The 25,380-nt window shown below is 42.1% G+C and overlaps 1 protein-coding gene across 4 annotated transcripts in view; it reads left to right on the forward strand.

Moving 5' to 3' along the window:
* Positions 1-25,380, forward strand: part of gulp1a (GULP PTB domain containing engulfment adaptor 1a) — a 150,788-nt gene that overhangs the window by 49,541 nt on the left and 75,867 nt on the right. For all 4 annotated transcript variants that reach the window (XM_079518587.1, XM_079518589.1, XM_079518586.1 and 1 more), the window contains exon 2: positions 984-1,071. The gene's annotated coding sequence lies outside the window, so the exon portion shown is untranslated. The remainder of the gene's footprint in view (positions 1-983; positions 1,072-25,380) is intronic.

Consider the following 25,380-nt stretch of genomic DNA (forward strand, 5'->3'; position numbering starts at 1 on the left):
ATTCATCTCTATAAAGGCTTTATGCCCAGACTTTGAAGTCTTGGGCTGACTGTGTTTTGTTGTTTGTTGTTTTTTTTGCTGAGGTGTATGACTTTGGTGCTAAAAGTTGCAGGGGTAAGCATTATAATGAACTCAAACTCTTAGCTCAAATAATGAACTTGCTACTTTGGGAATTAGTTTTCTAAACAGAAGCACAGCAGTTGGTAGTTTCACTGAAGTTAAAAGTTGTATTTTTATTTGTAATCAGTCAAACTAAATGTCTAGAGCGGTGCCTAAATGTTGTGATGTCAGAACAGGTCAGATTCATATATGGAGACATAGGGGTGATCAGGTCCAGAACCCGGGCAGAGGCTTTTGTGCTGGTTCTGGACAACCGGAAATGCAGAGTACCCGTTCCATCATTCTGTCTGTGTCCCTTTTATGCCCATATATGGAGAATTCTGTAGGCATCTCTCTGTGTCCTTTTATTCCTATATATGGAGTGTCAGGCATGCCCAAATATGGAGTGTTGTGATGTCAGAACAGGCCAGCTTATGGAGTTCTGTCAGGCATGCCCAGATATGGAGTGGTGTGATGTCAGAACAGGCCAGCTCCATATATGGACCATGGGCAGGGTCCCTGTCCAGAGCCCGGGCAGAGGCCTTTTTGGGGGGCTTCTGGACAACCGTGGGTCCGACCGACTCGACAACGGGCACTGCACCCCCTGTGCGGCTGTGGAACGCGTGTGTCGAATTTGAAGTCGTGGGGCGAACGGTTCTCGATTTACAGACAGACAGACAGACAGACAGACAGACAGACAGACAGACAGACAGACATGGTGCATTTATAGATGCTATTGATCGTCACATAAATCATTACAGTCTGCTTTAAGCAGCACTGTTGTATCTCCAATCAGGCATGTTTTGTGCAATTGGTGTGGCCATTTTCTGAAATCTTGATACTAACTTGTTTTTCTCCTTTTTGCTTTTTTCCCTTACCCACAGTGGACACAGTACTCATGAGAATCCATCAGCCACATTAGATGACTGAGGCCAGACAACGAAACCTGGTCATCAACGATCCAGAGTCTCAGTAAGGCCACTTATCTGCTATCTTACACTCTCCACAGCCGCCCCGAAACTATTGATTGTCTGCCCATCTCAAACACGCCTCCTGCAGTTCTCCTGAGGCAATCTGTACTTGCTTATTTCAGTGTGGGCTTGTCTGATGTTTGGAACAAAACCGTGTAGATAATGCACGTACTTCCCTGCAGGCGCTCTGTTGGGGGGGGGGGGGGGGGTCTTTTGGCTCGCTGCACTGTTACAGAGTGTATTCATTCAGGGTTCCCAAGTTCATGAAATTCCTGGAAATATTTCTAAATTAGAAAAAATCTTTTTCCAGTCCTGGAAAAGGTTTGGAATTTATCAAGGGTCCTGGAATTTCTGAGGGGCCCTGGAAAAAAGTTGGATATGCATTGTTTCGGGATATTGATTTTGTTAATAAAATGCCTTTTCCAAAACATGTATAACATTACATGAAATATCATTGATTGATTGATTGAAACCTTTATTTATTCTCGAAAGAGCAATTGAGGTTCTCATTTTCAATGCTGACGATACATTATATGAAACAGTTTAAGAAATGCAGGTATAAAACACAAATCACATCTTCATGTAAGGCATAGAGACATTATTATACAGACATTGAGACAAAACATAAGTTAAAAACAGTTACCCATATTGAGGTAGGGAGGTTCAAAAGCAGGTTATTAAATTGATCATGTAACAAGTCGTTATTCACGGGGCAGCATGATTGCAGCCTAATGTTTACCAGTATTATATGTGACAAAAATAACGAGATCCTATGCCCTCGGATAGGTAGTGTAGCAAAACATTTGAAGTGACCTTCGCTTTCTCCCGAATCCACGCATCGCGTCCTGACAGCCAATCTGAGTTGATGTTGTTTGGAGGTTTTATTCATCCAAAAACGATATACAAGCCCATTGCAAAGACATAGGAACTAATTTTGCTGCTCATAAATGATGTAGCAGCAGGAATTATACGTTAAATATTGTATGATTGCCGGAACCAAGCCGTCTTTGGTGTTTTCTAGCTCGGCTGTAGGTCTTTTCGAGGTACAAAATGGAACGAGCGGGTCCATTTGGTTACACTTTTTTTCCCCTTTTCCTCTTTACCCAGGGTAGTAGCTGAGCACAAGTGCTCATTTTCAGCAACGCCCTGCACATAGAAACACACATTAAAACCTGGGAGCTGACCAGTACAACCTCAGTCTTATACTGTTGGCCACTAAGCAGCTCCACTGGAGCAGTTGGGGGTTCAGTGCCTTGCTCAAGGGCACTTCAGCGGTGTAGGGTGAGTGATGACCAATCACTTCCCGACCCAGATTTTTCCTGCCCGTCCCTGTCCGGGGAATTGAACCGGCAACCTTTCGGCAACAAGGGCGCTCCTCCGCCCTTGTTGCCCCAAAGTTACACTCCCAAAGTTAAATTACTGTGTACTTTTTATATCTGTTATATCAATAATATATCAATAATTAATAATATAATCCACCACTTGAGGGAGGGGGTAGAGAGCTACAGATCTCGCATGGAAGAGAGTGAGCTGGAGCGAAGCGACCAAAACCTGCGCGACCAAAGTGAAGCGATTTAAGCGACTGGAAACAAATATATATTTTCAGGTTTGAACGCACCTTAAGGGGTCAGCCATCTCTAGAACAGGGTTTGTCTGAATCTCTTGCCCCAAAAAGTAGACCAATCACAGCTCAGCTTATGTTGCCACATGCATACAGTGAGCCCCACACATCTCAACTGATGCTACTATGCCAATCACAGCGTGGGCACAGGGCTCCCATCATCATGTCAGCACATGCACATCATTGGTGATGTATAGGCATTGTTTAATATGCAATGCAAACCACTGAAGTCCAATGGAAAAGGTAAGGAGGAAGGAAAGCGGTTCTCCCACTACATTACCACTGAAGTGTTTCCAATTTACATTTAACCCATTCTGGGTGGGAACCCCTTTTGGTGTTTTAAACATTATGTTATAATTTAGCTATTGAAAAATAGCAGATCTACAAGCTCATAGCGCGCCACCGAGTGGCGCGCTACGAGCTTGTAGGTCTGCCATTTTTGAAAAATCGTAAAAATGTGGCGCAAATCTTTGAATATATATTCTTTCAAAGTGAATGTTTTTAACTCAGGCCTTAATGGGTTAAGATGTAGGCGATCATGCAGGGGGATTCATGCAGGGGTATTCGAGCCAGTTAGTCAGATAACAGATAATTAATTGAGCTTAACTGTCGGAAAGCGTTTTCATTTGCACAGGGAACCCAGCTGTTATTAGGCCTGAATTAGAAGATTGTTCTTACATCTTATGATGAAATCCTCCCGGGTGGATGTAGACCTTTTAGGGTCCGTCAGTTCAGTTTCAGCAAATCTGAGTCCAGGAGTGAACTTGTATGAATCAACTTTGAAATGGAAGGACATTTTAATCTATGTTAAAAAAAATAAAGAAGAAAAAAATAAATTAGTTCCTCTATTATCTATAGTTAAACAGCTTTGATCAAATACCGTAATGCAAACACGTCTCACAAAATGTCCAACTTTCCAACATTTTTAGGTCCATTTATAGAGCAAATATAAAGTTGAAGATAGCTTTTCCCTCCAGGATATAGATGTCGTGAGACTTGTGTGTCTGTGTGTGTGTTTGTGTTGTGTGTGTGTACGGCTGTACGCACACACACAACAAAGTGGTAGCAGAGGCATAGTGATGGAGACTTCCATGCTGTAGTGTAGCATCAGACAGAAAGGGAATGTATAAACTATGATCAAAGGTTTTTGGACCAAACTTCACACACTAGGCCGGCATGCATGACATAACCACGATGAGCGTTTTAAATTCTGTGCAGTTGGGTCCTATGATCTGTCCACTCTTTTAACCTACTGTAGGGATTGTGGGGTACACCGTACTGCACTCATATAGCCTACCTATATCACCAATGTAGGAATTATGGGGGGTACACCGTACTGCACTCATATAGCCTACCTATATCACCAATGTAGGAATGATGGGGTACACCGTACTGCACTCAAATCCTTTTGTTTGTTTCTCATACATACTACCAGGGACGTGCAGAGAGTGTTAACAGAGGCAGGGGCTCAAAAGAGGGCACTTTTGGAGGAAAATAGCCGATCTACAAGCTCTCAACCTCCTACTACTGGCTACTAGAGATGCAGTGATGACATGGATTTCTAAACAAATTATTTAGACACAAAATGCTGTGTTGAATGAATGGTTGAATGAACGGTTTGCGGAGCGGTCTTGATACCGGAAGGTCGCCAGTTCGAATCCTCGGACCGGCACGTTAAAATTACCACCGCTGAAGTGCCCTTGAGCAAGGCATTGAACCTCAACCATGAAATGTTCTATGAGCAGGGCGCGGCTGTAAACAAGCATCTCGAGCTTAGTCCACTTACCCTGGGTAAACAAAGAACTTTGCTTTGCTTTGTTCAAGATCAGGAGAGTTCAGAAAAAAGCAATTATCGGGTATGGCATGGAAAGGAGAGGAGGGCATTTGCATTTCTTTCACCATAGTAAATGCTGCATTCATGGTCTGGAGAGGGCAGTTGTTTTACAGACGGGTAAAAGGGCAGGGGGCTGAAGCCCCCTTTGATGTCTACATGTGCACGTGCCTGCGCATACTAAACACGTAAGTAAGTGGAATCCTTCCCTGGGCTCTGTGGCTGGGTATAAATGACTTTGGACAGTGTTTATGTCGAAGCTGGGGAATGTCTTATCACGCAGAAGCAGTGGTGCAGATTAGAGGTAAATTATTGCGGTAGATTTGGGCCATAAATGAGCCATTGAAATCCGTCTTTGAGATTTATGCGTGTGTCGTGGCAGTTAGCGTGGCCGTTTTACTCAATAACAGGGAAATGTGTAGAAAACCAGAGGCAGATGCAAGTGATAATGTGCACCTGCTGCTATCATGCATCATAGTAAGGCTTTACCCCTCAGCAAGAGTTAGTTTCTCACGTCACTGAGAGTAGTTAGTGACAGCAGGTTTGGAGCTGTTTAGTTTACATCTCCAATCCTATTGCAATTTGAAAGCTTCAGAAAGTGCATTGAGAATGCATTGGGCGTTTAAGTTAAATAACCCCCGAAACTACAAATCATTTCAAAGTAAAAAGTTCCAGCATGTGTCTCCACAGTAAGCTGAATTATAAAAAAGTGTGAATGGAGTTTCTAGGTGAAAGTGCTTTTTTGACGTGCCAATATCTGCCATTGAGCCCCATTGTGAATTTCTCAAATTTGAAAGCACTATATTTCTAAAACTATGAAACATTTCAAAGATTTATTTCCAGGCAAACATAAGATGAACCTAATAGATGAACCTAATAGGTTTGAATGGGGTTTCTAGGTGTAAGTATGTAGGACTAGTAGCATGCCAAAGTTTGTGCTATTGCCATTGAGAATGCATTGGGCGTACGGGGGGGACATATTTTGACAGCAGAAACTGCCTGTCATAATTTCTAATTTATTAGATTCCAAAGCCCCCCCAGGTACATTATATATTTAAACTATTTTCAGCAATTGTACACTTATTTTCTCAGTGGGTAGATCTTGTTGAGCTGGTCATTTTGAAAGTAGATCTCACGTCATAAATGTGTGGGCACCCCTGGTGTACACTAAGATACTCTAACTCAGAGTGTAGGCTACAAATGGACCCGCAATGGTTCAGTAAGTCACTTACTTAGCTGTCCTTACTTAGCTGTACCCACTCGTAAGGACACCCTTACTTAGCTGTCCTTACTTAGCTGTACCCACTCGTAAGGACACCCTTACTTAGCTGTCCTTACTTAGCTGTACCCACTCGGCTACAACTAACCCTAACTCTAAAAATGTGAAGATATTCAGACCGGTGTTGATTTTGTCGACTAATACTATGACAAAAGAACTTCATCAACTACCTTTTTTCACTGACGAAAACTAAATGGAAACTAAATGAAAACAAAGCTACTGTATGACTAATAATAAGACTAAATGTATTGAGAATTTCGTCAACAAATAAAACTAGACAGAAATGTTAGGGAGGGACTAGTGGACAAGAGCATGTGCATGTGTCGTGGTCCTGACCCCATCACTGACATATGGTAATGACATGAGCCAGCCACTGCAATTTATTCAGACAAACGGTCCACAATCCTGAGGGTGTTGATGCGTGGTGGAGCATGTCGCAGGCAGTGCTTGTACGGCAGCGCATTAGGGTTGTGTTTGCAACCAGCGATGGGAGAACAGATTTGAAAAGACTTACCCGAACCATTGGTTCCCAGAATGTTCCATGGCAAGGACCCTTAAATAGCCATAGCTTCTGGCTGCGGCCCCCAATTTAAAAAAGCTATTGTTTAGAATTTTTCAGAAAATGTTGGAATCAATTTGACAATAACTACGTAGACGTGTGTGTGTGTGTGTGTGTGTGTGTGTGTGTGTGTGTGTGTGTGTGTGTGTGTGTGTGTGTGTGTGTGTGTGTGTGTGTGTGTGTGTGTGTGTGTGTGTGTGTGTGTGTGTGTGTGTGTGTGTGTGTGTGTGTGTGTGTGTGTGTGTGTGTGTGTGTGTGTGTGTGTGTGTGGCGTACGAAGCCGACAGGCTGTACAAGCATCTAAACAATGTAAACATAATATGTTTACATTGTCATTACCATATGTCATTATTGTCATTATGTATTCACTCCTAAAAGGTATATAAAACTAATAAATATTATACATGTGGGAAAAACATTGTAAAGGCATGTCATATGAAATTGGTAAAGTGTGCAAGCAATTAAAATTGTGCAATTAAAAACAATGTTGCAAGTTAGATGCTTATGCCATTTAAACAGTGTTTTGCATGAGCGCATACATGCGAGGATTTGCGCTGCCTGTGCTGGAATATTAATAATTTAATATACAACTAACAACACACACTGCAGTGACAGTTGGGCTTGCAAGTTGCGTACCCTATGTGCGGTTGTGTGTGTGTGTGTGTGGGGTGTTGAGGCGGGCAGCGAGGCGAGCGGGGAAAACGTTTTTTTATTCCATCACATAACTATGGTTTCCATACGTTGTTTGGTCGTATTGCAGTTGTTCATGTCACAAAAACGAGGACGAGGCTTGATTTCATAGGGCGTGACAGATTGATTTCAGCTGTCACATTTATCAACGCTAAGACCAAAATTGCGCAAGGATCAGCTGTTTACGATCACTTCATAATGCCGTGCCGACGTGAGTGTACGCTAAAAACCACGCGCGAATTTAAGGCAGAATTTACACTCAATTGATAAATGAGGGCCAATATCTTGACATTTATAATGGAACTGGTTCACTCGTCTCGCATGAAGCAGACATCCACATGCAGGCCAGAGAGGAAATAGGTTTAGCATTTCATAATTGTACATCCATCTGTGTCTCAAAGTAGAAGTGATAGAGTCATGGCTTTTCTATTTGGGTGTATGGGTTAAAATAAAAAAGGAACTAAGTGTACAAAGGGAGGTAATGTCACGTGTTGAGGTTTCTTTCCTACCGTCTCAATGAGGGGTCATTGAGTGTTGCAAAATGGGTCAAACTGTACTGATGAACTTCTGTTGTTCAACATTATTCTCACTCCTCTCAGGTCCTTCAATAGTGGCGAGTTGGGGCAAAATCATGTTAGACACGACGTTGCCATCGTTCGTACTCTTGTAGTTGTAATAGGTTGACATGCCCACTAAAACATTTAAAATATGACAGACAACATGCCATCAGAAGCAGACTTGAGCTTTGTGTGGTATCCCAGAGCGAGCTGTTAGCTGTGGAGAGTCACTTTGGGTCAACCAGGTGACGCATGGTCAGTTCCTGCCTCAACTTAACACCCGTTTGGGGCGCCCGCTGGCCAAGTGGTCCAGGCAGATGCCACATAGGCTTTGGCCTGTTCGATTCCTGTTCATGACGGGTGACATTTGCTGCATGTCTCTCCCCTTCTCTCTCTCCCTCTTTCCTGTCCGTCTTCACTTGATACTATCAATAAAGGCAGAGAGGCCAAAAACAAATCTAAAAAAGAAGAAAAGAAAAAGAAATGTAACACCCGTTTGATGCAACAGGTGTTGGTTTGTCCAGCCAGAGAACCTGTCCGTATAACAATGTGATGCAAGCCCTGCAAACTGTTTCTCTGGTGTTTGCTGAGAAGCATCTCTGCAGTGCCGAAGCACCTCCTATAACGTGCACAAAAATGATAATTTATATTTTATAAAATGTCTCTGATGACACAAAGGCTTTTGTTCAGAGACACAGCATGTTGGGTCAGCTTGATCTCAGGAGTCATGGCAACAATGATGTGGTTAAGCTGATCTATCCTGTGTCAGGGACGGTTGTCAAGTCCCATTGTCTGGGAACTATATTGTTTTTGGTTTTCATTGGGGAAATGTTAGCGATAAAAGGCACAGGCGGTAACAATCATATGTCATTCTTAATCTGCCTAAAAGCTTCCTTGACAAATACCACACTGTCAGCAAAACTATTACCCTTTTTCTATTGTCCTCAAGTACAATTTATCATTTTGATTTTACTGTATATATTGCAAACATTTAATATTTATAGTTGCCATTACATCGCAATGCATTCATTCATTCAGTTGTCCTTTGCAAAAATATGGCTGGGAAAATAGCATGGATGCCTGTTTTGAAATGCAATACACAACGAGAAATGCAATGTGTATGTTTCACATATTCATTATGCCACACATAAAAGCCTAAACACATACTGGGTTGTTTTACTTGGTGTACACAAAGATATACAAATGTGGTGACATTGTATTTCATGTCCTGTATATTGCTTCTTTGCAAATGGAATGCAGTGTGTCTCAGTCACATTGAAATCCAATCTGAATCTCCCAAAGGAACAGCCTTGGGTTATTGCATTTGCATCACTTCCCCGGTGCAGTAATGGCAAGTTAATGGCAACACAACGGAATGCGATGTGTTCCTCAATGCGCTTTTCTTTACACAAAGCGCTATGCAGAACCCGGCCATAGTCAAATGCCATCAACAGTCCAACCTGTGGGTGGGGTAACAGCGTGCTTGACGATGCAGCTAGAACGTAATCAAGTTGGTTTGTTTCTTTCCCCGCCCCCAGGCAGTGATTGGACATAATAATGTATCCATGTTTGTGTTTCCGTGTGTGAAACAACAGCAAGTAGGGATAGGGCTTGCCGATATGACTTCAAACCGATATCGGGATTATTTCAAATAATAACATTTCTGTTATTGGCCAGCCCTACCGTGGGGTGCATTGCATTTCAACACATCCCACTGTGTGACATGCATCACAAACTGGTATGTATGATGTTCCAGAATAGTACTGGTCTAACTGTGGGATACTTACAGTAATCTAGCCAAGTGTTAAAGCAACCGTGGTTCGGTGGCTTTGTCAAGCATGCAAAAATAGCACGTGTTGTAAGGCAACTATTTTGGTATAGAGGGGGAAAAGATCATACATGTATGAAGTGAGGGGCGCTCTTATCATCATACATCATCGCATCCCGGCCAATTAGAATTTGCATCCTCACCTTCGTCTTCAATGTTCAATGTGCTTACACAAGACTGGCCATTCATTATCAATGGCATTTAATGTTTGTGTTAGGACAAACACTCAAAACTGGCCATTCATTATCAATGGAATTTAATGTTTGTGTTGGGACAATGACGTAAAACTGGCCATTCATTGTAACAGGCAAATAATGTTTGTGTTAGGACAAGGTTTATGTTTACACACACCCTCAAAGCTGGACATAGGAGGGGCTAGCTCCCCTCAAAAAGGGAGCAGACAAAGTATAGAGCCCTGGTCCCTGGGGGACCCCCGGCCAACTAAAACAAAAAGCATTTAACTATCAAATATTTGTAAGGCTTATTGGCAAGTGTGCACATTAATGCTGTTTGCAAGGTCAACTTGAATGGCAAGATGCGTATAAACAAACAGAGCTGCAAAGTGGCTGACTGAATGACTGGCAGTTAAAGTCACACATCGCACGCACGCACGCTCACACAGTTTTGTGCAGCAATAGATCTTATTTTCTATTATGCTACAGGCCAGAACAATTTCCATATCCCTGACCCTGGACTTAACATGTACTGCATTTACTGGTTGCAGGAATTGTACAGATTATCTCTTTAGAGATCATGTTTTCTTCATACTGTACTCTAAATGTTAAATGGTCAATTTATATAGCGCCTTTATCCAAGGCGCTTTACAGAAATTTATATAGCGCCTTTATCCAAGGCGCTTTACAGAGATTGTGCATTACATTCACCCATTCACACACACATTCATACACCGATGGCAGCGGAAACCATGCAAGGCACCAACTAGCACATTGGGAGCAATTAGGGGTTCAGTGTCTTGCTCAAGGACACTTTGACAGTAACTCTGGGGGAGCCCGGGTTCGAGCTGGCAACCTTACGGTTACCATCCAGGCACTCTACCCCTGAGCCACCGCCACCCCTACTCTAGTAGGCAGCAACAGTGATGCTAATCATTAGTAGGAGAAATACAGTAACTAACTGCTTAATGTAGTGGGTAGTACATATGCGAAGGACAGACATTCAGAGATTCCTGAAATTTGTAGCTGGATAACATTTTAAAGGATCAATTCTCCAGGTGTATTATCATTCTGCAGGCCAATGTGTCCCTTTGGCTTTGTTGTGAAATGTAGGGCATGACTGAAGTCTAGTGGAGGTCAATGATTGGTTGGAAGTTAGGCTACACCTCATAACTTGTGAAGGGGCGCGTTCGGAAATACCGCACCGGAGCGCACTCGCCTATTAGTTTGCATTGCACAGTGCGCTCAGTGCGCTATTTCCAAACGTGCCCCTTGTGTGCCAGTGTAGAACATTCAATCAGACACGTTTTGGTCAATGAGATGAGATGCAGTGATACATAACACGAAAACTGGAAACAGAGGGTGAACTTTAGCCTAACCTCTTGTACTTGAAAAACATAGCGAGTTAAGACATTGTGCATTATTGTATCTTCTCCTTATTGCCAAAAATAACCAAGGAAATGAACTAAATCCATATTTTAACAATTACAGTGTGTTCCATATAGCCAACACAGTCCACAGATATAGAAATCCAAGAGTAATAGAATTGCATTGTTGTCCAAAACACGGAACACATGGTCACGGTCAGTCATTTAACAGCCCAACTTTGTGGAAATATTTGTCATTGTGCAAGGAAGAACTGATTAACGTGTGTGTCTAAAAGGAGGTGTGTAGGTGGACTATAATCACCAAAAAGGCACATAACTTCCAAACGGAGGTTTGGCCGCTATGAAGAACGTTTTTGGGGAAATGAACTGGGAAAATAACCGGGAAAATAACTGGGAATAATAAAGTAATATAGACAACTTTTAAGTAGCCTTTTTTCCCTCTATCATCCCCTGTATAATGATGCTGGGGTGTTTTCCTACCTTTGGCTGCCTCTGGGGTGTTTTGAGTTGTAGTTGTTTTGAACATGGAGGGTGTGGGCTAGGGGTGTGCTGAAATATCGATATATATCGCTACGTCCTCCCGCGATAAATAATCAATATTGATTATTAAAATATCGATATAAAATAAAGATTTTTTTTATTTTTTATTTGAAATGTTGTTCATAATGAAGTGATGAACAACATGTTTAGAAAAGGAGGAAATGACAGCTAAAATAAAGCAAATCCCACTCTCAGATTCCACAGCAACCAGAAGTACTGAATTACTGATTTGTCCAAACAGCTTTGTGGGAATACAAAATGCAGAATGCATTTCCCCAGCAGTGGACAAGTCCACTGACACCACTGATAATGGTCAGTTGGTAGTGTTTGTGAGGTATTATGATGATACTGATAGCCAGTGATAATGGTCAGTTGGTGGTGTTTGTGAGGTATTATGATGAGGGTATGAGGCAAAGGGGGAGTTTATTGAGTATTCATTTAGTGTTTGAGTGGTGCAACCACTATAGACAGCTGTGTCCCTCCCTGTGTCCGAGCACGAAAATAGCGTTTTTTCAGTTCCAAGTATTTTGTAGTTGCAGATATCGTGATATATCGTTGATGAAATTTCATACAATATATCGATATATTGCAAATATCGCAATATATCGAATATCGTGATATTATCGTTATCGAGGGCCTAATATCGCGATATATATTATCGTGAGGTACCCATATCGTCCCACCCCTAGTGTGGGCTAGTGTGGGGGGGAGGAGGGGGTTAGTAGGGGAGTGGGGCGGAGTTTTAGCCAATATCTCCCCTCAAATATCTTAGTTTTACCAGCATTGTTCATGTGGAATAGTTTGTTTATTATTATTGAAATTAGGAGAATCACGCCTGGTCTGGGTGTGGAATCCAGGCAGCGGCAGCAGCCTCCCCTTGCAAACAACGCTGGCTTGCTGGCCACTGCTCACTGGGTGCGGACCGCGGTGGCTCCCGTGTTTTTCGGGTGCAATGAGCAGCAGCAGCCCTCGCTAGATTCCACCTATCATTCATGTGAAGTGGTTTGTTTGTGCTTATTTGTCCATTTTTTTTTGTGCTTAGTTTTCTAAATTTTTTGACTTTATCCAAAAGTGACCTTATGGGGTGTCATAAGACTCCCAGCCAACTCTCTGGGCTGGGAGTCTCTTTTCAATATTATTATTATACTAGTCAACACTTTTTCTTTCTTTTTTTATCCCACGATTTTGTAACCCCATTTTTTCGTCCAGTGTAAATTATCTAATGTAATCCTGGGCACTACACTCTCTCCCCTCCATCAGGCGCCCCAGCTGGCCAGGGGGAGGCAGTGTAGAGATCAGGATTACTGCATGTTTTTTGTGAGGGTACCTACCCTAATCCTAGCTAGGGGACACATGGAGAACATGCAAACTCCACACAGAAAGGCCCTTTCACCAACTCACTGGGCACTGATGACGCGGAGGAGAGAACACGCCCACAGCGTTCCCAGCAGGAATCGAACTGCCCCGAAGAGATGATTATCTGTGGGTTGAAAAGGTCAAGGTCCAAACCGAGAGTGGTGGGATGCGGATGGCCTAATGGTTAAGGCTAGGCGACCACATAGGTTCTAATGGCCGGGTTCCATTTACGAGCCCGACGGCCTTTGCTGCGTGTCACTCCCCATCTCTCTCCCTGTTTCCTGTCCCAAACATATCTTAAAAAAATAAACCGAGAGCAGTGGGCGGGGTTTGTTTAATTCATCATTGCCATGAACAAGAGCATTGCAACTTTGCCTGGAACAACAGTATAAGAAATCACAGTGAGTCTTCCGGTGCTGAAACGTAGATCAAAAAGGCAATTTGCTATAAAAAACCCACAGACGGAATTAACCACTTTAAACCTGCATCACTATTTTGGGCCATGTGTTGAGAACTTGTAGATGGCTATTTTCTGTACTTCTGTTTGACACCGTCATACAACAGTTTAAAATAGGGATGTCATTAATAGGGGAAAAAACATCAGGCTGCCCGAAAGCAACAATATCAAAGCATGAATTCAGAAGATTAATACAGTTGTTTCCTTTTTTCACACCTTTTCAAAATGAATGGCAGATATAGGCTGTGATGTGTAAAAGCAGCATGTGCTATATTTACACCTACGCTTACAAAGCTTGTTAAAGACTGGTTACAGTACAGAGTGCAATTAAATAATCACAGAACAATGCATGCTCACATAACTACATTGTAAGTGTACAGTACATTAAAGTAAAGTAATTTCTAACTCTTGAGCCTCAGGGTTACAGTATCATGACAATATGCATTTGAACGTTAAATTAATTGTCTACAGTACTAATTGATTTGTCTCTTTTTTGTGAATATTGGAACATAAAACGCCTAGGATATCTTCAACATATAAGTGTGCATTTTGATCAATTTTGAGAAAGTCTTGCATAACATGCAAGTGGCTCAGGGGTAGAGTTTCTGGATGGTAACCGCAAGGTTGCCTGTTCGAACCCCGGCTCCCCCAGAATTGGTGTCGAAGTGTCCTTGAGCAAGACACTGAACCGCTAATTGCTCCCGATGTGCTGGCTAGTGCCTTGCATGGTTTCTTCCGCCATCGGTGTATGAATGGGTGAATTGATGCACAATCTATGTAAAGCGCCTTGGATAAAGGCGCTATATAAATGCACCATTTACCATTTTACCATTTAACATGTCCTCAACCTGCTTGATGGGTCAAAGATATTTTTCTTCTGAAGGCTTCCTTTTGAATAAAATATGCTGGGCAACAAAGTCTTATGCACACCTGTATGCTCTGAGGCGGGTGCGTAGGCAGGGCTCAATGCAAGTACAGACGGTGTGCTGGTCTTTGTGCACTGTATGTGCATTTTTCTGAATATATTTGTATGCTAATGTTATTTAGGTTTTGGCGTTTTTTTAATTTTTCTTGCTTGTTGTTCCTCATCTCTACCAAGGGTGTGTTTTCTGGACAATGTTGTACTTTTTGTTGTTTTAATTCATTAGGGAACACGGATCCTGAAGCCCTGTGGGGGCTCAGACTTTTATCTGCCATTTTTTACCCTCTTCTTCATAAATTATTAAAATTAATAAATCCACAACAATAGTGTTCAGGCACTCTGTCCTTCCTCACTAGAAGTGTCGCCATGCTGTTTTATCATCTCATCCTAGTATCCATTCATCGTGGCTTACAGATGACAGCTTTGGACAGATCTGTATAATCTTCACCAGGACCAGATCGAGTACTCAACCGCAGTACTTGTGTCAAAGTATAGAAAGTTAAAATATTGGAATACTTTCTTTTAAAAATGTTAAAATCGGACTGTAACCTTTTTCTTACTTTAATCTGATGTTATTATGGTACAGTGGTACAGGTGAACATTAGGCCTACATGACTCCCTTTATCTTTGAAATGTAGTGGACCAGAAGTCATAAGTTTCCAAAATAAATAAATTAAAGAGTGCTGCGATTAATCTTTTATTTTTTTCCAGTATTTCATGTGTTTATAAGGTGACGGTACTTCATTAGAACCCCTTGGTGTGGTTGTTATGTGCAATGATGTATTCCCTAAAGGCTTTGTATTTAGGGTTTCTTCCTGGAGGCTGAAACCTTGACAGTCAAACGTGCCAATGAAAAAAACAGTGACATAGTGACATCACAATATCATCCCCTCCCTTTCTATCATACAACAACAGCTATAGGTGCTGCCTCAGCTCAGGTGGATCACCACCCATCACCACCCACCTGGCAATCCAGGCATAGTTAACACATTGTGTGCCCAAGACGTCTGTGGACGTCTTTTGTATTACCCCGCGTGTTGTGCCCAAGACGTCTGTGGACGTTTTTGCAAATATGGTTTATATATATAAAAAAATGTCAAAAAAATGAATGTAAAACGTGGTGCCAAAGTTTGTGCTATTGCCATTGAGAATGCATTGGGCGTTTAAGTTAATTAACTCAGAAACTATAAAACATTTCAAAGTAAAAGGTTCCAGCATGTGTCTCCACAGTCAGCTGAATTATAAAAAGTGTGAATGGAGTTTCTAGGTGAAAGTGATTTTTTTTAAAGTGTTGCGTGGGCACACACAGTGTTTTAATGAACTGGTGGTCGTGTCCACATAAAAACGACATTTTATCAAATAAAATAAAAAATCTTCCTCCTTATATAATCACACCTGACCATGTTTTAGGGTGGGAAAAAATCACGACACTCCATCTTTAAGTAAAGAACAGACAATCGCAAAATGTACTTTGTTACTGGTAGTATCCATTTATCATGGCTCCCAGATGACGGCGCTGGACAGATGTGTGTAATCTGCATCCAGACGTTGAGTGCAAGCTGTCATGCCCTTCCAGATACAGTGTGTGCTTGGTCAGCTGGTTCCTCTCCCCAGGAGTTCAGAATGACCCCGCCGGTCGAGAGAACGTACTCTCTGTGTCGGCACTTTTTTTTTTGCTGTGAAAGACTGTCCTAAAACAGATGTTGTTCCCCTGCAACCTTAGACAGTTCACTCAACGTCTGTTGAGATGAATAACTCTGTGTCAAAGGTATAGACACCAGACACCAACATGCAGCTGATGAATCACTAATATATAAACAGACTCTGAACCGTTGTGTGTGTTTTTATTACACCCACGGATTGTATATTTGTGTTAAATCTGACATACAGATATTCTATTTACTGGATGAATGGAATCAGTTTCCCAAACAGGGTCACGGCTCCTTGTATTATGGGTCATGATGAGTAAATATCCCTGTTATATACAAAATATTCGTTCAAACACATTAAAATCAGAACATTTCCGGAATGTCTTTTAATTTGAAAACTTTAAAAAAATGTTTTTAAAGTTTTCAAATTAAAAGACATTCCGGAAATGTTCTGATTTCTTTTTTAAATAGTGAAAATAGTAAATCTTCTGTTTGCAAAAGGGGTGAAGTGGCCCGTTTAGTTCCACATTAGCAATGTGAACTGAACAAGATAGCCTTCTTTCATGGAAGAAATATTGCAGGATGCTAAAAAACTGATTCATGCTTTTATTTCAAGTAGACTTGACTTCTGCAATGCACAAACTCAAAAGAAAAGAAGACAAACTAGAAAAAGTGCCCTTCTGGGCACAGGTCTCCACCAGGAGGACAGGAGTGTGTGTGTGATGTTTGGCAAAATGTTTAGGAGCAATGTAAACGTGTGTGTGTGTGTGTGTGTGTGTGTGTGTGTGTGTGTGTGTGTGTGACGCGACGCGGCCTGTTGTAGCGCCACCATGAGGCTGATTTGAAAACTGTCAAGTGGCATTTCTTTCAAAGCCTAGTGGGAATATGCATGCACAGTTTCACCACAATTGGACGCTGCGTTGAGTAGTTGTGGCGATTTGTACAAAACGGGTACAAAGCGGGCTACTCCTGAAAAGTTTAGAAGCCAATCGTAGCCAATGAGTGTGGATTATGAGAAATCAAACACCTGTCTTGATCACATGACTATGGAGAGCATGTGTACCGATGTGCGTGAAATTTGGATCAAATCTGAAGGAGTAATATTAGAAAATGTGTTTTACATATGTCGGCCTCCTGGTGGCGCTATAAAGAGCAGATGTGAAAAATTCCAGGCAAAGGTTTTTCCTTGGCCTCTAGGGAGTTGGCATACAAAGTTATCCACAGATCCGTGCAGTTAGAGGTAAAAACACCTTTCGGCCAGTTATAGCGCCACCATGAGGCTGAGTTGAAAATGTTCATGTGGCATTTCTTCCTCGGCCTAGTGGGAATGTGCGTGCACAATTTCACGGAAATCACACGATGTGTTCATGATTTGCAGCATTTTGTTTGAAACTGAGCACTCCTGCGAACTTTGGAAGCCAATCTTAGCCAATCAGGATGGAGTCTGAGAAATCTGAAAGACCCGTTTCGTTGAATGGCTCTAGAGAGACTGTGTACCAATTTGAGTGATGTTTGGACAAAATCTGTAGGTGTACTGTCCAAAAACCTGTTTTTGCACAAAGCAGCCTCCTGGTGGCGCCATAACAGGCAGAGGTTCACCGCAGAGGTTCACCGTTGGCATCCAGGGAGTGTGTGTGCAAAATTTGGCATCGACCGGGTTAACGGTACCGGAGATTAGCTGTTCACAGACGGACGGACGGACGGACGGACGGACGGACGGACGGACGGACACACACACACACACACACACACACACACACACACACACACGGACACACGGACGGACGGACGGACGGAGTGCAAAACATACTCTCTCCCCATGCCTTCGGCCTGGTGGAAACAATAAAACTAAAGCAAAATCAACCCAGAGGAGATATTGAAGGTAGAACCTCAAAGAACCTACCCCATATCTTTTCAAAATAGCAGGCTTTCTCCTTACATTGTACAGTATCTTTTCATCTGCAATGCACTACTGACCCCCCCAAGAAGTCTATAGAGAGGCTCAAACTAATTGAAAATTCTGCAGCTACTGTAGGCTACTGACAAAACACTGCTCTACACTGGCTCCTTGTATCTTAAAATGGACTTCAAAGTCCTTCTACTTCTAAAGCACTAAATGGGCTGTGACCAGCCTAGTTTACTGACTCACAGTGGTGGAAAAAGTATTCACATTTTTTACTTAAGTAAAAGTATCAATTCTGCAATATAGGCAAAATGTACTTAAAGTAGCAAAAGTAAAAGTAGGCCTACTCATCTACTCATTGTGCAGAATGTCCCATTTCAAGTTTTCAAATGTATAAAAATCGTTTGAAAATAGCAGATCTACAAGCTCGCAATGTGACGCATTGTGAGCTTGTAGATAGGCTATTTCAAATGCCCGAAATGTATATAGGCCTGAAGTGGTTAATGTGATGTTTAGTAATAATAATCCAAATGTACAAAGTAACTAGTAACTCAAGTGTTCAAATAAATGTAGTGTAGTAAAAGTACAATATTTGTCTCTGAGATGCTCAAGCACACAATGCGACGCATTGTAAGGATTTTTATACAGTTGAAATTGGACATTCTGCATAATGAGTATACTTTCTACTTTTGTACTAAGTACATTTTGATACCAATGCTTTATTACTTTGACTTGTAATGGAGTATTTCTACATTGTGGTATTGATACTTTTCTTAAGTAAAACAAATTAGTACTTTTCAACCACTTCTGAACGGTGACAACACTTCAGTACTTTTAACTGCTAATGCTCCACACATTTTGCCAGTTAGAGCTACTGTCTGACCGGCAGATGCTAAAATAACATGGTGATAATTTGCACATAATAAATAATAAAAACATCTAGTGTACAGACAGCAAGTCAACAGTCATCTTTTTATATTGACGAGGTGTGACAGCAACTTTAACTATATGGTTCCCAAACTTTTTCATGTCAAGGACCCCCAAATTGACAATAATTAGCAATAATGGACCCCCATTTGAAAAGATATGCCAGGGACCCCCAAGAGAAGATCTTTACGGCTCTAGCAGTGATTCTCAACCTGTTTAATTTCAAGGACCCCCAGTTTGACATGCATTAGTCTACGGACCCCATTTAATGGCATTTCTATCTCTGGGACCCCCAATTTATATTGTAAAATCAAAGTAAATTTAACTCTGAGAGTGTACAAATGGAACCAAATGGATTTGGGTCCATTTGTACACTCTCAGAGTTACAGACCCATGAGGATCCATTTGGTTCCAAACTATCATTTAGCTGGGGACCCCCTGGAACTGCCTCAAGGACCCTTGGGGGTCCCCGGACCCCACTTTGGGAACCACTGGTGTACTGTACTCGTCCTGAACACCAAGCGTATTTATTTGATAGGCAATGTGTTAATAGATTACAATTTACAATTACAATTTACAATTTAGGCATTTAGCAGACGCTCTTAATCCAGAGCGACTTACAATAGGCAAGAACAAAAAGCATGGGAATACATCACATATGTAACAAAATGCATTTATCGCGAAACATGCGTAAGCTAAGACCGTGACTAGAACATATCTATATAATGACACTATACATATAAACTATAACTAGAACATATCTATATAATGACACTATACATATAAACTACACATATGTGCTATACTATGCTGTACATATATACTATGAAGTGCTATGACTACATACAATGCACTTATTGTGCTGTCTACATGACATGCTATAAGTCTGTTTCAAATGCTATATAAGTCTAAGAAGTGCTGTCTAAGGGGGTAGGGTAAGTGCTATGGGCCATGATGGAGTCTGAAAAGGTGGGTTTTCAGACTACGGCGGAAGATCGGGAGTGATGCTGCAGTTCTGATTGCAACGGGAAGTGCATTCCACAGTTTTGGGGCCAGAAGGGAGAAGAGTTTGGGACGTGTGGAGCGTTGTCCCGGCGTTTTTAGTGAGGGTACTTCCAGCTTCCCTGCGTTGGCTGATCTGAGTGCGCGGGAGGGTTTGTAGGGTTCAATCATGCTGGCAAGATATGGGGGAGCCATACCTTTGGTTGCTTTAAATGCCAACATCAGAGTTTTGTATTCTGTGCGGGCAGCGACCGGGAGCCAGTGCAGGGAGCGGAGCAGGGGGGAGACATGTGAGAATTTTGGCTGGTTGAAGACCAAGCGAGCTGCGGCATTTTGGATCAGTTGGAGAGGCTTCAGTGCACATGCCGGTAGGCCAGTAAGGAGAGAGTTACAATAGTCAAGTTTTGACAGGACTGTTGTCTGGATTAGGAGCTGGGATGATTCCTGGGTGAGGAACGGTCTAATTCGTCGTATGTTATAGAGTGTGAACCTACAGGATCGAGTGACAGCTGTGATGTGAGTTTTGAACGAGAGCTGACTGTCCAGGACAACACCAAGGTTCCTGGCTGTTGGGACAGACGTTACCAGGGCGTTGTCTACGGAAATAGTTAGCTCCCGCATCGGGCAGGACTTAGCTGGGAAGAAGAGAAGCTCAGTCTTGTCTGGGTTCAGCTTGAGGTGGTTGGAGGACATCCACTGTGAGATGTCAGCCAGGCAAGCAGTGATGCGCTCTTCCACCTGGGTGGCAGAGGGGGGGAAGGATAGAAACAGTTGTGTGTCATCGGCATAACAGTGATAGGATATATTGTGGGCAGAGATGATAGTGCCAAGGGATTTAGTGTACAGTGAGAAAAGGAGGGGACCAAGTACAGATCCCTGTGGGACCCCAGTTTGGAGGGTTCGGGGGGATGATAACAGACCTTTCCAGGAGACCTGGTAGGTCCGGTCGGTGAGGTAAGAGGAGAACCACTTTAGTGCCGTCCCGCCGATGCCTAGATCCGCTAGGGTGTCTAGGAGCAGCTGGTGGTTCACTGTGTCAAATGCTGCTGATAGGTCTAGGAGAATCAGGACTGCAGAGTGGGAAGCAGCCTGGGCAGCATGTAGTGCTTCTGTGACTGCCAGCAGGGCAGTTTCTGTGGAGTGGGCTTTTTTGAATCCGGACTGGTTGGGATCTAGCAGGTTGTTATGTGAGAGATGGAGAGAGAGCTGGTTGGAGACAACACGTTCAATGCTTTTTGATAGAAATGAAAGGAGTGATACCGGTCTGTAGTTCTTGACATCTGAGGGGTCAAGGGTTGGTTTCTTGAGGAGTGGTGTTACTCTGGCTGATTTGAGGGCAGATGGGACGCAGCCTGAGGTTACTGAGGTGTTGATGATGGAGGTGATGAAGGGGAGCAGATCAGGTGCGATGGTCTGGAAGATTGGAGACGGGACAGGGTCGAGAGGACAGGTGGTAGGTCTAGTGGAAGTCACTAGTTGTAGGACCTCGTCTGGGGAAAGAGGAGAGAAGGAGGACATGCGTGGTGTGTTGGGGTTAGTGTTGGTTGAGTCAGATGCCACTTTATGGGGGAGGGGGGGGAAGGAGCTGCTGATATCGTCAACCTTCTTCTCGAAGTAGTTGACAAAAACATCAGCAGTGAGGGATGAAGGTTGGGTGGGGGGAGGGGGCTTAAGGAGGGAGGAGAAAGTGGAGAAGAGCTTCCTTGGGTTAGAAGTACAGGATTGGATTTTGGTGTGGTAGAAAGAGGTTTTAGCAGTGGTTAGTGAGAGGGAGAAGGCAGAGAGGAGTGAGTGAAAGTGGGATAGGTCATCAACTGGATAGAAAGTTCCTACTGTGTTCAATTTCAAATAGCAGCAGATCGAATCTCAGCAGCTTCTGTCACACCACCACTGGTCAAAGTGTGGGTTTTGATCTGGACAGATAAATAGCAGTGCTATTTATATGTCTAGAAGCTATCAACACAGGATTATGCAAAGTCCAGAAAGGGGCTGAATGATTAGCCTACTGGTGATTGTATATATCCTGCTAGCCCCTTGTTCCAGATCAAAGAGGACAGATTGGAACAGACAAAGAAACACAGAAATAGTAGGAAAGACAGAAATAGTATAAAGTATAAAGACAGAAATAGTAGTATAAAGACAGAAGTACAAGATAGTGCAGAAAAACTGGATAGAAAGTTCCTACTGTGTTCAATTTCAAATAGCAGCAGATCGAATCTCAGCAGCTTCTGTCACACCACCACTGGTCAAAGTGTGGGTTTTGATCTGGACAGATAAATAGCAGTGCTATTTATATGTCTAGAAGCTATCAACACAGGATTATGCAAAGTCCAGAAAGGGGCTGAATGATTAGCCTACTGGTGATTGTATATATCCTGCTAGCCCCTTGTTCCAGATCAAAGAGGACAGATTGGAACAGACAAAGAAACACAGAAATAGTAGGAAAGACAGAAATAGTATAAAGTATAAAGACAGAAATAGTAGTATAAAGACAGAAGTACAAGATAGTGCAGAAAAACTGGATAGAAAGTTCCTACTGTGTTCAATTTCAAATAGCAGCAGATCGAATCTCAGCAGCTTCTGTCACACCACCACTGGTCAAAGTGTGGGATTATGAGATCATGTGTGCAAAATTTATATTTTGGACTTTTCAAACTATCTCCTCGGTCAGATTAACTATTGAGTCATAATAGGTTTTATCATTTCTTGGAATAGAATACGGGGCCTGAAGTGACGAGGGAAAGGGAAATAATATGAACCTGCTCCGCTTGTGGTACAAAATCATAGGCATTTAATAGGTACTAGAGTCTAGCTAGCATAAATTTCCACGCAGACACACTTGCAGAGAAAAGTCTTTTTTTAACCATTCTTAAGCTCTACTATCTAAAGAACCAGAGCACAATGTGGCAGGTGAGGTAACAGATCGCTGGAAAAAAAGATGAGAGGCTTGGATGAGAGGGTGTGCTATACGTAGACATCTATCGTTTCACAAAACATTCTGGCACTTGAGTCAAACTCCTCTGGGCAGAAATATGACATTGTCACCTACCTACAGTATATCCGCACATTGAGTAGTCTCTGAGCACCAGCTGTATATCAGTGGCTTCCACATACGTCAGAAGAATATCTTTCCAGCCCACACTGGCACGTCCCAGGTGACCCGGTGTTAACTTCAGACAGATGAAGTCTGTGAAAGTGATAAAGTGGCCATGTGGGGCATATCAAATGTGTTCTAATGGCATGGTGCAGTTTCAATCCGGACTTCCTTGCTAATGTGCTGTTAATTGGCAATTATAGGTTTCCACGACATCATGTTTACTGCTCTCCAAGTCCTCACAGTGCCTTCTGCAAGCAGCAGCTATTCCAAAATGGAATCCTTCAACACTGCGAGTGATGTGAGGCCATTAATGATCCAAATTTACCAGTGACTTTATATGAAACTTTTGAGATCCCCAAAGCTTTGGGGGGTGTAGACTCTATAATACCTGAGTATGAGTATTGAGTACCACATTATATCCACGTGTGACAGGATAGTCACTATCCTGTCACAGGATAGTCATTTGATTATAAGAGTAAAAGAGGTCTGTGTGTTGCCAGGTGTTGCCTGTTGAGGCTGAAGTTAGATGGATCATCTGCCTCACGACTCATCCTTTACAAAGCGGTTACACCACAGGTTTTAAGAGCAAGATGACTCACGCATATCAAACTGTATAGAGCCATCCACAATAGGGTTCGCAAGACTTGCAAGACTTGCATCATTTAGCTGAAAAGGGCCTTATACCTGAGGCAGAGGTCTACATCAAAGTGAAAATGAAAGGTTGAATACAGTATATGAATTACAATAAGGAACTAATGCTTTATTTGAGATAAATTAGCTTGTTTTATGTCATAGAGCAGGGGAGGTCAACTTTGATGATGGAGAGGGCCACTATTGTTTCCACACTCACTCCAGGGGGTCACATTGTGTATCTGCTTCCTCACCAGTAGTATACTGTAAACCCCAGTATACTGTAAACCCCATCACTCAAATAGCCCTCAACACTATTTAATTTCAAATGCATTCAGTAATACTTATATAAACTTTATGAACTTAAAATACAGTTCAAATATATTGGACATACATTTGTATAGCACCTTTCATGACATGATCAAATGCAGCTCAAAGTGCTTTACAGAGCAATAAAGAAAGAAATCACACCCGTGTGAAATGAGCACTTTTCTGCACTCGCTTTTATCCTCAATATGTACTTTGCTCAGCCAATCAAATCATCGCTATGGGGTGATCAGCCAATCAAATCATCGATTTTTAAAGATGTCTACAGAAGCTGCCTGTCTAAGCTGTAGTTGGAGTCTGGGAGCAGCGCAGTTCGAGCGGTAGTCCGACCGTTGTTTCCGCATGTCGGTCTGTTGGTGTGTCAAATCTGCGTGTGCATCCCGTAATATATGTTCTCTCATTTTAGTTTTCGTTAAAACTCTGGCTGCTGCATTTTAGTTGTTTTCTTTAGCAGGCCAGAAAAATGTGCATTGCAGTAATCGACTCGAGCGTAGAGAAAACAAAAGCGTGGATCAATGTTTTTGCATCACCCAAGTGACCCAACGACAGATAGTCTCTAATTCGCGTAGGATTTTAAGATGAAAGAAAGCAATCTTGGTAACATGATTGATGTGTGTATTGAAATTCAATTCAGAATCAATAATAACCCCCATATTCTTTACACTAGTGTTACTTTCTACAGTCATGGTTTACTTAGTATTGATTCTCTCTGCTCACTAGAAACAATTATGAGAACTTCTATCTTATCCTCGTTTAGTTTAATACAAATACAATACAATTTATTATACTAAGTAAGCAAGACTTGCTTTTTCTTTTCTCATAAACTGTACATTTCAGTGGGAATTCAAGATGAATATGAACTCTCATAGTACAGACTGTACTATAATTTAGGAATAGAATCTTTTCCTTTACCATGATTGACAATAAATAAAGGAAGCCAATGCAGCAGAAAGAATGGGATTCAGTTGCTACTAACTTATTGGAAAATAAAATAGATATTTTAAAGTTTGTCCAAACACATCATAGCAAGTTTGCCAACAGTTCATAGAAGTGACGGTTATCACGTAATCATGAAGTGCATTGGTAAATCCACTCTGGCACTCTGCAGTGTGGATTCAGAGCTCTGCCATCAAAGTGCGGCGGAGCGAAGGATTGGTTTGAAATTTACGAACGAGAAGCCACGGTGTCGAGATGGCAAGCAAACATTATTCACATGAGGAATGTGTTACTTTGGATAACATTAATAATATATGGTTTTAAGACGGGTGTATAATGTGTTAAACTTGAGTGTTGTCAGGACTTTCTCCTCCCTCCCAGCAACCAGTTTTTTTTTTGTTTACTTGTGTGGTCTTCAACAAAATGGGGGCTCATCTTTCTTGTTTAGTGGACTAGTTTAGTGGCTTTTTGGCCTAGTTCGTTTGAATGTGAAATGATGCACTATAGTGCAAGGGACAGGTTCCCAAACCTTTCAATGCCTCGCACTGTGAGGCATTGTGAGCTTCTAGAGCAGCTATTTTCACAACGTTTGTCTCTTTCTCAGGTCATTTGGTATTAAAAAGGTTTGAAAAGTCCTT

Source organism: Electrona antarctica (assembly GCF_951216825.1).
Source record: "Electrona antarctica genome assembly, chromosome: 13".
Classification (NCBI taxonomy): Eukaryota; Metazoa; Chordata; class Actinopteri; order Myctophiformes; family Myctophidae; genus Electrona; species Electrona antarctica.